Consider the following 10,000-nt stretch of genomic DNA (forward strand, 5'->3'; position numbering starts at 1 on the left):
AATGGGGCAAAGATAACTACTCAGATACGGGCATTGAAAATTTGACGAGAATAGCAAAATTTGCAGAGACGCCCATTTTCAATTTGACTCACAGGAATTTCAGACACCACTCCGAGGAATTTCAATACCGAAAGAGGAATTTCCGAACACACAAAAAGGGAATTGGGATGATATTTGGTATTGTGTTTACATATTGTATAGATCGAAATAGATAACTGACTACAAATATTTGCTGATTTATGAGCACATTCTCAAATACAACCCCAAAGTTTCCTTGTTTCAAGTGAAAAAAAGCTCCAAAACATAATGATGGTAGTGAGAATGATGTTGTGTTGGTGGTTATAGTAGTAGTAGTAGTAGTAGTAGTAGTAGTAGTAGTAGTAGTAGTAGTAGTAGTAGTAGTAGTAGTAGTAGTAGTCGTAGTAGTAGTAGTAGTAGTAGTAGTAGTAGTAGTCGTAGTAGTAGTAGTAGTAGTCGTAGTAGTAGTAGTAGTAGTCGTAGTAGTAGTAGTATAGTAGTAGTAGTAGTAGTAGTAGTAGTAGTAGTAGTAGTTAGTAGTAGTAGTAGTAGTAGTAGTAGTAGTAGTAGTAGTAGTAGTAGTAGTAGTAGTAGTAGTAGTAGTAGTAGTAGTAGTAGTAGTAGTAGTAGTAGTAGTAGTAGTAGTAGTAGTAGTAGTAGTAGTAGTAGTAGTAGTAGTAGTAGTAGTAGTAGTAGTAGTAGTAGTAGTAGTTGTTGTTGTTGTTGTTGTTGTAGTTGTAGTGATGATGATGATGTCATAATGGCTGTTGTAGTAGTAGTGGTAGTGATGATGATGTGGTGATGGTGGTGGTGGTGACTGTGGTTGTAGTAGTGGCAGTGGTTGTAGTAGTAGTGATGATGTGGTGTGGGTGGTTGTAGTAGTAATGATGATGTAGTGGTAGTGGTTGTAGTAGTAATGACGATGTGGTGGTGGTGGTTGTAGCAGTAGTGTTATATAATGATGTGGTGGTGGTGGTTGAAGTAGTAGTGGCAGTGATGATGCGGTGGTGGTGGTGATTGTAGTAGTAGTAGTGTTCGTGATGACGATGCGGTGGTGGTGATTGTAGTGTGTGTGTGTGTGTGTGTGTGTGTGTGTGTGTGTGTGTGTGTGTGTGTTTGAGAGAGAGAGAGAGAGAGAGAGAGAGAGAGAGAGAGAGAGTGTGTGCTAAAAGTGCATCAAGTGATAAGTAGAGCAACATGAACTTCAAAAACCAACGGGGCTAAAGTTTGAGGTCAAAGTATTTGTTATTAGCTATTATTGGCATGTGCAGCCTTGTAAATGTTGGCTCTCTGAGAGAAAGTCAATTCTTGTTTTGAATATTTCACTGATAGTTTCTTTTTAAAACTTTATATATATATATATATAACTTATCGTCAATACTTGTGTTGAATTATTATGTTTTCATGTAGAAAAATGATTGTAGTTTATGAAACAACCAAAAACTGAAATTTGATCATTTTGACCATTTCCACTTTAAAACCTGTTTTCTTCGTTTTCCAAATCCCGACTTAATACCGCTTCGAGGCGTAGGGTCACATATATGCAGGTCTGACATCCATACTCACACTTATAGGCCTAGTTTAACATTGTTGTAATGAACAATAATTTGCTTCATTTTTTTTTTTGAGATTTCCATTACAACAATGAGCCCACACGGAATTGGGTTATCAGACCTGCAGATAAGAGCACGTCGATCAAGACCTAACATCAAATTGAGCAGTTTTAAAACTTTTATATAGAGCAATATCCACTAAAACCTGCTCAAAGCGCTTTACAAGGAGTCCCTAGCCAACAGAAACCCTTAACATGTAGGAATGGACGCCTGTTAGGCGATATTACAAATTTTTTTCGAACAGAGACAACGCTGTTAACGGCCAGGTACTAGTTTTATTTTACACGTGAGTACGGCAAGAGAATGTGAGTAAAGAGCCTTTTTCCACGGATTCAACTAATGCGCCGAGCGAGGCTCGAACCCAGGACCTTCCGATCCGAAAGCGAGTGTCATATCACAAGACCACACGGCACATATTGCGGGGGTTATACACATGACTGTATTAGTATTTGTACTAAAACTACTGTTCGATATTCGTATAGGTGCCTTTTTGATATTATGGTCAAAGAGCCAAAATATACTCATGTTTCTACTTATTTACAACAAATATAAATATTGAACAGGGGCGAGATATTATTATGTACCTGGGTTGTTGTTTTTTTATTACACGATTTAGAATATGCTATATTATGATAGCTTGAATATGAGAAAGAGAATGATACAGAAAGAAAGAAAGAGAGGGAGAGATAGATAGATAGATAGATAGATAGATAGAGAGAGAGAGAGAAAGAGAGAGAGAGAGAGATAAAAAGAGGGAGAGAAATAAAGAGAGAATTGGGGGGGGGGGGATAAAGTTAGATAAAGAGAGATAAAGAAAGAAAGAGAGAAAGAGAGAGAAAGAAAGAGAAAGAGAGGAGATAGATAGATAGATAGATAGATAGAGAGTGTGTGTGTTTGAGAGAGAGAGAGAGAGAGAGAGAGAGAGAGAGAGAGGAAGAGAGAGAGAGAGAGGGGGGGGGGGGAGAGGATCAGGGAAGGTGAAAGATATACCACTTACTTTCAAGGTATCAAAATCGTTAATTCTGTTCCTTCAATGAAGTTATTTATAGAAAACCGGATACAGCTCAGCCTCAGAATATTCGATTCAATGTTTGTTGTAGATTCTCTTCAGATCCAAATCTTGTTTTCACAAATTTTGTCGGTCATAAAATACAGGTAAGTAGTCATTCTACGAAATCCAATGAAATGTTGACATGTCTGTGTCGTGTGTTGTCAACACATTGTCTCGTCATAGTAAAGTCATTGCACTATCCTAACCTCACAGAAATAAGGGACTAGAAGATATGAGCTATGAAGCATGGAAGAGATATAAATAATAATAATAAATTGAGCTTTTATACAGCGCAATATCCACTAAAAGTACTCAAAGCGCTTTACAAAGGGTCCCTGGCCAACAGCAACATTTAGCATGTAGGGCAGGACATGACGACTTTTAGGCGATATTACAAATTATTTTTTCGGACAGAGACGACGCTGTTAACGGCCAGATACTCTTTTTACACCTGAGACGGTGAGGGGTTGTGAGTAAAGAGGCTTTTCCAGGGACTCAACTATGCGCACAGGACCTTCCTATCCGAAAGCGAGTGTCATACCACAAGATCACATAGCCGCACAGATATAACAGATATCTATAATGGATTTGAGAAAGAACAAAATATAAAAACATGGACTGTGTTGAAATATAAATACAAAGACACACAATGACAAACAGGCAGATACATGAATCACTATACAAACGCATCACATAAAGAAAATGTATTAATACACTCCTTGAGTCAGCAAACGGACACAAACCAACCCCCCCCCTCCACACACACACATACACACACACACATATACACTAAAGAGTAAATTTGTTTTTAAATTTAATGAATATTATTAATCTCCTCATAGAATTTTTAATTTCTTAAAAACAAAATCAGCAGAAGGAAAAACTAACAAACAAAAACAACAGAATACATAAATCAAAAACAAACAAAAAAAAAAAAAAAAAAAAAAGAAAAACTATTTGAAAACCCAAGGAAAAAGAACAGTCTGAGAGAAAAAATGATCGCACGACGCAAGATTCAAAGCAAAATCCATTCAGAATGTATACGATACGTGAGTATCACGTTATAAATTATAACACAGGGTCCTTTTATAACATTATATCAACTCATCTAACTAACAATACATCTTGTTTTCATCATTCACAACGACAATCCACGAAACCGGAAGTTGTCTTTTTCCAATCTAAGATGGCGTCCACCTAGGTTTTGTCGGAGTCCGAGTTGTCAGAATATCAAAAATAATCTGAAACTAATTTCATCACAAGTAGAATATAAATACTAAAATATAGACGCTTCTTTAAGATATTTCAAGAGAACTAATAACAAACACAAATTATGACTAGCAGAAGATATATAAAGATAACTATTTTTTTCAGAGGTATTGCTTTGATGTAATGTTTTATTACCCTCACAATCCCCCTTCCTAAAATTCGTTTTAACAAAATAATCCTGTACTAAATTTTAATGTTCAAATAATTAATTAAAGAAACAAACATCCATCTGCATGAGAAAATTATGAAGTCAAGAAGAGAAAGTTCCAGAAATTTCTACAAACAAGTAGAAAGTTGGCAAAGCAGATTTGAAATATCCCAAACAACAACACACATGAGTTCAATCCTAAGTCAAACAGAATGTAAACCACCCCCAGTCCAGACCAAATCACCCTCCACCGACGCTAGAACGCCATACGCCATACCGTACCTGGTCACGTCAACAATCGTGAAGCGTCTCCGTCACCATAGCAACGATGACTTCCCGTCGGTACGTAGGTAGCGTTTGGCTTTCACTTGGAGTAGGCACGTTAGTTTAACACTTATGTTCAATAAATTTACGAACATTTACACACACACACACACACACACGCACACAAACACACACACACACATTTATACATACACACTTAGTCATACACATAAATCAAGACACACATTTATAATTACACATACACACAATCTTACATATTACACCCCCCAAAAAAACCCGAAGAATTCCAATCATAAAAAGCTTTATCTTCGAATAGTCATAACATTTTGTAAAACAAATATATGTGTAGAAGTTTCAACAAAAGACTAAAACGATTTACAAAAACAAACCTCGCATCCATTCTCAACGACCAATCCTCTGTAAAACCTTATATTTGGTTAGAATGTCAAGTTATAGAAATCGTTATTCATTGTTATCGTATCTGGACACTGAAAATTCAATTTATAACCTTTTTGTTCAATGATAACGCGTTTTGATAAGAATCCTCACATATTATATATGTATGTATGTGTGTATGTATATATGTTATGTATGTATACACAGACATAAAAATTTCAGGTTTCACTCTTCTGTACCACTTCCAGCGATCGATCGCCTTCACTTTCCTTCAGTCAATACGGCAGACAAAAGCGACAAAGAGAGAGAGACAGTCGGACAACGCTAAAGATTGCTAACTGATTTCAATAGACAGTTTAAGGAGGGCTATAACTTACGCTGGCGTACTCTTGGGCCAAACCCCCCCCCCCCCCCCCCCCCCCCAAAATGCAACTCAAAACATATTTAAAATTTTGGCCAGGAAACTAGTCCTTAGAAATGTCGATCGATTAAATTGAGTCTCATCTCGGCAAAAATGTTCAAACCTGGGACTTCACAAGTCCAATGTTGAGAGTTGTTTTGCCAGAATGAGAGGTTGTTTTAATCGATCGATATTTATTGAAGGACGAGTTTTCTGGCCAAAATTTTTAATAAGTGGCTTTTCAACATATGATAGTATGGTTTTCTGAGAAAATAACAACAACAACAACAACAACAACAACAACAACAACAACAACAACAACAATAACAACTGTTTATCTGGAACTGTCATGAATTCAAACCTGCTTTCATTAATTTTTAAAACCAGTAGTTCTGGGGTAGGAACTATTCCAGTCATTATAACACAATATGTAAGGTTATAATGTTATACATGAATACATTTCTCTTCTAGTATCAGAGTGTAATGATGTAACACAGACCTTACAGCCAGAAAAGTCGTCCACACACACACACACATACACACACACACACACATATATATATATATTATATATATATGTATATATATATATATATATATATATATATATATATATATTTATATAGATTTGAATGACCTCATCATAGCAAAAAATAATTCTCAAACCTGGGACATCGCGAAGTGAAGAGAGAGAGACAGACATAGAGAGAGAGAGAGAGAGTGAGAGAGAGAGAGAGGGAGAGAGAGAGAGAGAGAGAGAGAGAGAGAGAGAGAGAGAGAGAGAGAGAGAGAGAGAGAGAGAGTATTTGCCAAGATGAGGGTCAGTTAAACCGAACGATATATAAAGAACGAGTTTTCTTGTCAAATTTTAAAAGACACATTTTCCAGAGTACGGCAGTTCACACATAATTTTGGCCGAGGCAAATGTTTCCATGTCGTCAGTCGGCATATGTCCGAAGTGTGCTTTTTAGTGACTTTATTTATATTTTATATTAGCTCTAACAAACATTATCGAGCACCTCTTACCTACAAGTAACCACCAACACTCATATAATTATTCATGCCCATGGGGAAATTTGTCGTTAGCTTCTATTCCAAAGGTAGACTGGAATAACCCAGGGTTCAGACGCAGTGCAGAGCCGCAAAAGTGAGCTAGGCGAAGTGGCTTGCTCAAGGCCACACAGTGCAACGGCGGGTGATCGAACTCGGTACCTTTCGGGGGTTACGAAGCAAAGACCCTACCGCTGAGCCACGCTACCCCATATCTACAACATATCAATATCAGACACGTTCAAATGCTTTCCATTCAAGTCAGTCAAGTGTAAAAAGATTCGCTAATTTCTATTCAATCCTTTTCATAGCACTGTAGAGAAATGAATGATTTGATTGTTTGTATTCAATTCGTGTTTTATTATAACGGTTTCTACGAAATAGATCCAGTCTGTACATTACAAATCAATAGTGTGCGATCCAGGCTTTGATGTAAAGGCAAAAACTTTTTTTTTCAGGTCCAAAAATGACAAATTACGGAGCAGGCACTGGTGGCGTAAGATATAGAACTGAAAACAGTGTCTGAAACAGAGCCCCACAAAGCCGAGAGAAAAATGCAAGAAAAAAAATGATTCCAAAAATTAGATCTAGACCAGGATGTGTCAGGTTTGACCGTAGCCTTCGCAAGCTCAAGGCCTGATTCTAATTCCAAAAAAAAAAAATAATAATTAAATAAAAATGAAGTCTTAAAGCGCTTTACAAAGGGTCAGAGGCCAACAGCAACACTTAACATGTAGGACGATACACGACACCTGTTAGGCGATATTACATTTTTTTTTCGGACAGAATATCGCTGTTAACGGTCTGGTAATCATTTTACACCTATGTACGGCGAGAGAATGTGAGTGAAGAGCCTTTTCCAAGGACTCAACTATGCTCCGAGCGAGGTTCGAACCCAGGGCGAGTGTCATACCACTAGACCACATAGCCGCACGAAGATCACGGGAAAAAAAAATAATTGTGAATTGCAATCAATAGAACAACCAATGGAATCATTTGTTTCTTTGAGCACTTCCAACAACAACTGACTTTTCACTTTCTTTTGGTCATTTTTTGGTCAGTATCAGGCTTTCAAAAGTGACCGTTTGATCGTGGGCATTGTTAACTTGTAGCCTGACACAAGAACCGTATAGATAGTATGCGGATGACGTCACTCAGGCCTTTGTTATTGTTTTTGCCATCCGCGTTTGTGAGTTTTTCTCACTAAACTGTATTAAAACCACACTATAAAAGTTCATGGTTACACAGAGTTTGTGTGTTGGTCCGTTATACTTCCGGATGGCAATGTTGTGAACTCCTTGGCCAAGCGCATTCTATCTATATAAAGAGTGTTCGAAGATGACTTCACTCAGGTCTTTGTTATTGTTTTTTGCCATCCGCGTTTATGAGTAATGCTCACGGAACTGTATTTACCTGACTATAAACGTTCATGGTAACACAGAGTTTGTGTGTTGGTCCGTTATACTTCCGGATGGCAATGTTGTGAACTCCTTGGCCAAGCGCATTCTATCTATATATAGTATGCGCTCATAACATTGCCATACGGAAGTATAACAGACCAACACACAAAACTGTGTGTATCCATGAACGTTTATAGTCAGGTTAATACAGTTCAGTGAGCATTACTCATAAACGCGGATGGCAAAAAAAAAAAACAATAACAAAGACCTAAATGACGTCATCTTCGAACTATCTATAGATAGTATGCAGATGACGTCACTCAGGCCTTTGTTATTGTTTTTGCCATCCGCGTTTGTGAGTTGTTCTCACTAAACTGTATTAACCAGACTATAAAAGTTCATGGTTACACAGAGTTTGTGTGTTGGTCCGTTATACTTCCGGATGGCAATGTTGTGAACTCCTTGGCCAAGCGCATTCTATCTATAGGACTTAGTCATTTCATTGGTTGAACTATTGAATACAACTCACGATTTGTTTTCTTTTGTGGCCAAAGACTGGTCTTTTGACGTCATTTGTTTTGTCTATCTCGATATATTTTCTGGCAGAGCAAAGACAGAAGATTACAAACAACGACCGAGTTTTAAAATCGGTGTCTGAGTCATGCGAATTCTATTTGATAAATGGGTTGTTTGATTTGATGATCAGCATTATCCTCCCCCCCCTTCCCACCTTAAATAGTAACACGAAATGATATCAGGTTTACAAAAATAATTTGTGACGTCAGATTACCAAACGTTAAATTTCACTAAAATTAAATATATAAATCTAAATAGTATAATTTAAATATTTTTGAAAATGTCTTTTAGTCAGAGACAACGGAATATGAATGGATTGAGGGGTAGAATAAAAGATTTCTTACACTCTTGCATTTTGGAATTCGAACTTTGTTCCCAACGGCGCGTAGTTGAGTCTTTGGAAAAGACTTTACTCACATTCTATCTCCGTACTCAGGTATAAAACGAGTACCTGGCCGTTAACAGCGTTGTCTCTGTCGGTAAAAAATGTAAGATCGCCTAACAGACGTCATGTCTTATTCTACATGTTGCGTGTAGGTACCCCTTGTAAAGTGCTTTTGAGCACGTTCAGTGGATACTGCGCCATATAAAAGCTCAATTTTTTACATTTTAAATTTAATTCATGGACAAATTGTAGCGATCATCAGCTACTAGCGCGATAGCATTGAGGACGATACTGTAGGCCAGACCTGTCTAGTACTACGAACAATCCGTAGAAATACGAATTTTTGTCTCCAGCTACAGAACTGTAAAGGTCTCTTTGACTCAATAAATCTTGTTGAAAAGAAAAGTTTTGCTTCTTAGAACCACCTGTATTGTTCCGAACTTTGGAGCATTTCTGGATCATGCTGAGGGCAACTTGTTTATTTCTAAAACTATTCAAACTAAATTTTCCTTTTTTTCCCCCTTGGAAACTACGAATCTTTGAAATTTCAAGTAAGCAGCTCTGCTCTGGGCCTATCCCTTCATTGTGTTCAGTTGAAGACTTTTGTGCAACAAAAACTACCAAATGGTGAGAATATTCAGGTTAACCAGAGTTTAACTTGCCTTACTTTGGAAAAACACATATTTAAAAATTTGGCCAGAAAACTCGTCCTTCAAATATCGATCGATATAAAAGAGACTCTCGTCTAGGTAAAAACTCTCAAACCTGGGACTTTAAGGAAGATTTCAAGTGGTCTCAGGTTGAAGTGTTTTTGCCAAGGCGAGGTTAATTTAAATCGATCGATATTTAAAGCACGAGATTTCTGGCCAAATTTTAAAATATGGGCTTTTTTCCAGCGTAACGGCAGATTTAACATTGCCGTAGTCAATCGGAAATTCCCTTTCATTCCTTTATCTCGTATGAACGCCTGAACAAAAGGGAGACGACTCGTATAGAAATGGAGATTGAAAAGAGGAGATTACTCGACAGCTTACGAGCTTACAGCATTTGGGTGGGGCGGGTTTTGTGTTGCGATCAATACATCACAAAGGGTTACTAACTGCCGAGTTGTACTGTATAGAATGGGAAGTTAGTATGGGGACATAACGGCTCTTTGAGGCAATTATTGAATCATTTAGAAGATCTGAGCTGTTTTAGAGAAAATACTGAACGGCTAAAAGCTGTAGATTATAAAATATTTTCAACGAGGTTTACTTATTTGAAGGTCTGATAACTTAATTGTTAGCTGTGTGGTCTTTTGGTATTACAATCGCTTTCGGATCGGAAGGTCCTGGGTTCGAGCCTCGCTCGCCGCATAGTTCCCACTAAATTCTATCAATCAGACTATAAACGTTTGTGCATTTTACGTT

The 10,000-nt window shown here is 37.4% G+C and overlaps 1 protein-coding gene across 6 annotated transcripts in view; it reads right to left on the minus strand.

The window, feature by feature from the left end:
• Positions 1-10,000, minus strand: part of LOC144958195 (uncharacterized) — a 91,515-nt gene that overhangs the window by 62,897 nt on the left and 18,618 nt on the right. The window contains exons 1-2 of one of the 6 annotated variants that reach the window (XM_078890001.1): positions 4,336-4,362; positions 2,629-2,883 (exon numbers count right to left, since the gene is read on the minus strand). The exons of 2 other annotated variants lie outside the window; for them this stretch is intronic. The gene's annotated coding sequence lies outside the window, so the exon portion shown is untranslated. Of the gene's footprint in view, positions 1-2,628; positions 2,884-4,086; positions 4,363-10,000 lie in introns of those variants that run through there. 3 more of the 6 variants (XM_078889999.1, XM_078890002.1, XM_078890000.1) reach the window with 3 other exon arrangements.

This window comes from Berghia stephanieae, chromosome 12, assembly GCF_034508935.2.
Source record: "Berghia stephanieae isolate SIO BIC M18660-M18661 chromosome 12, UCSD_Bste_1.3, whole genome shotgun sequence".
In the NCBI taxonomy this organism is placed as follows: domain Eukaryota; kingdom Metazoa; phylum Mollusca; class Gastropoda; order Nudibranchia; family Aeolidiidae; genus Berghia; species Berghia stephanieae.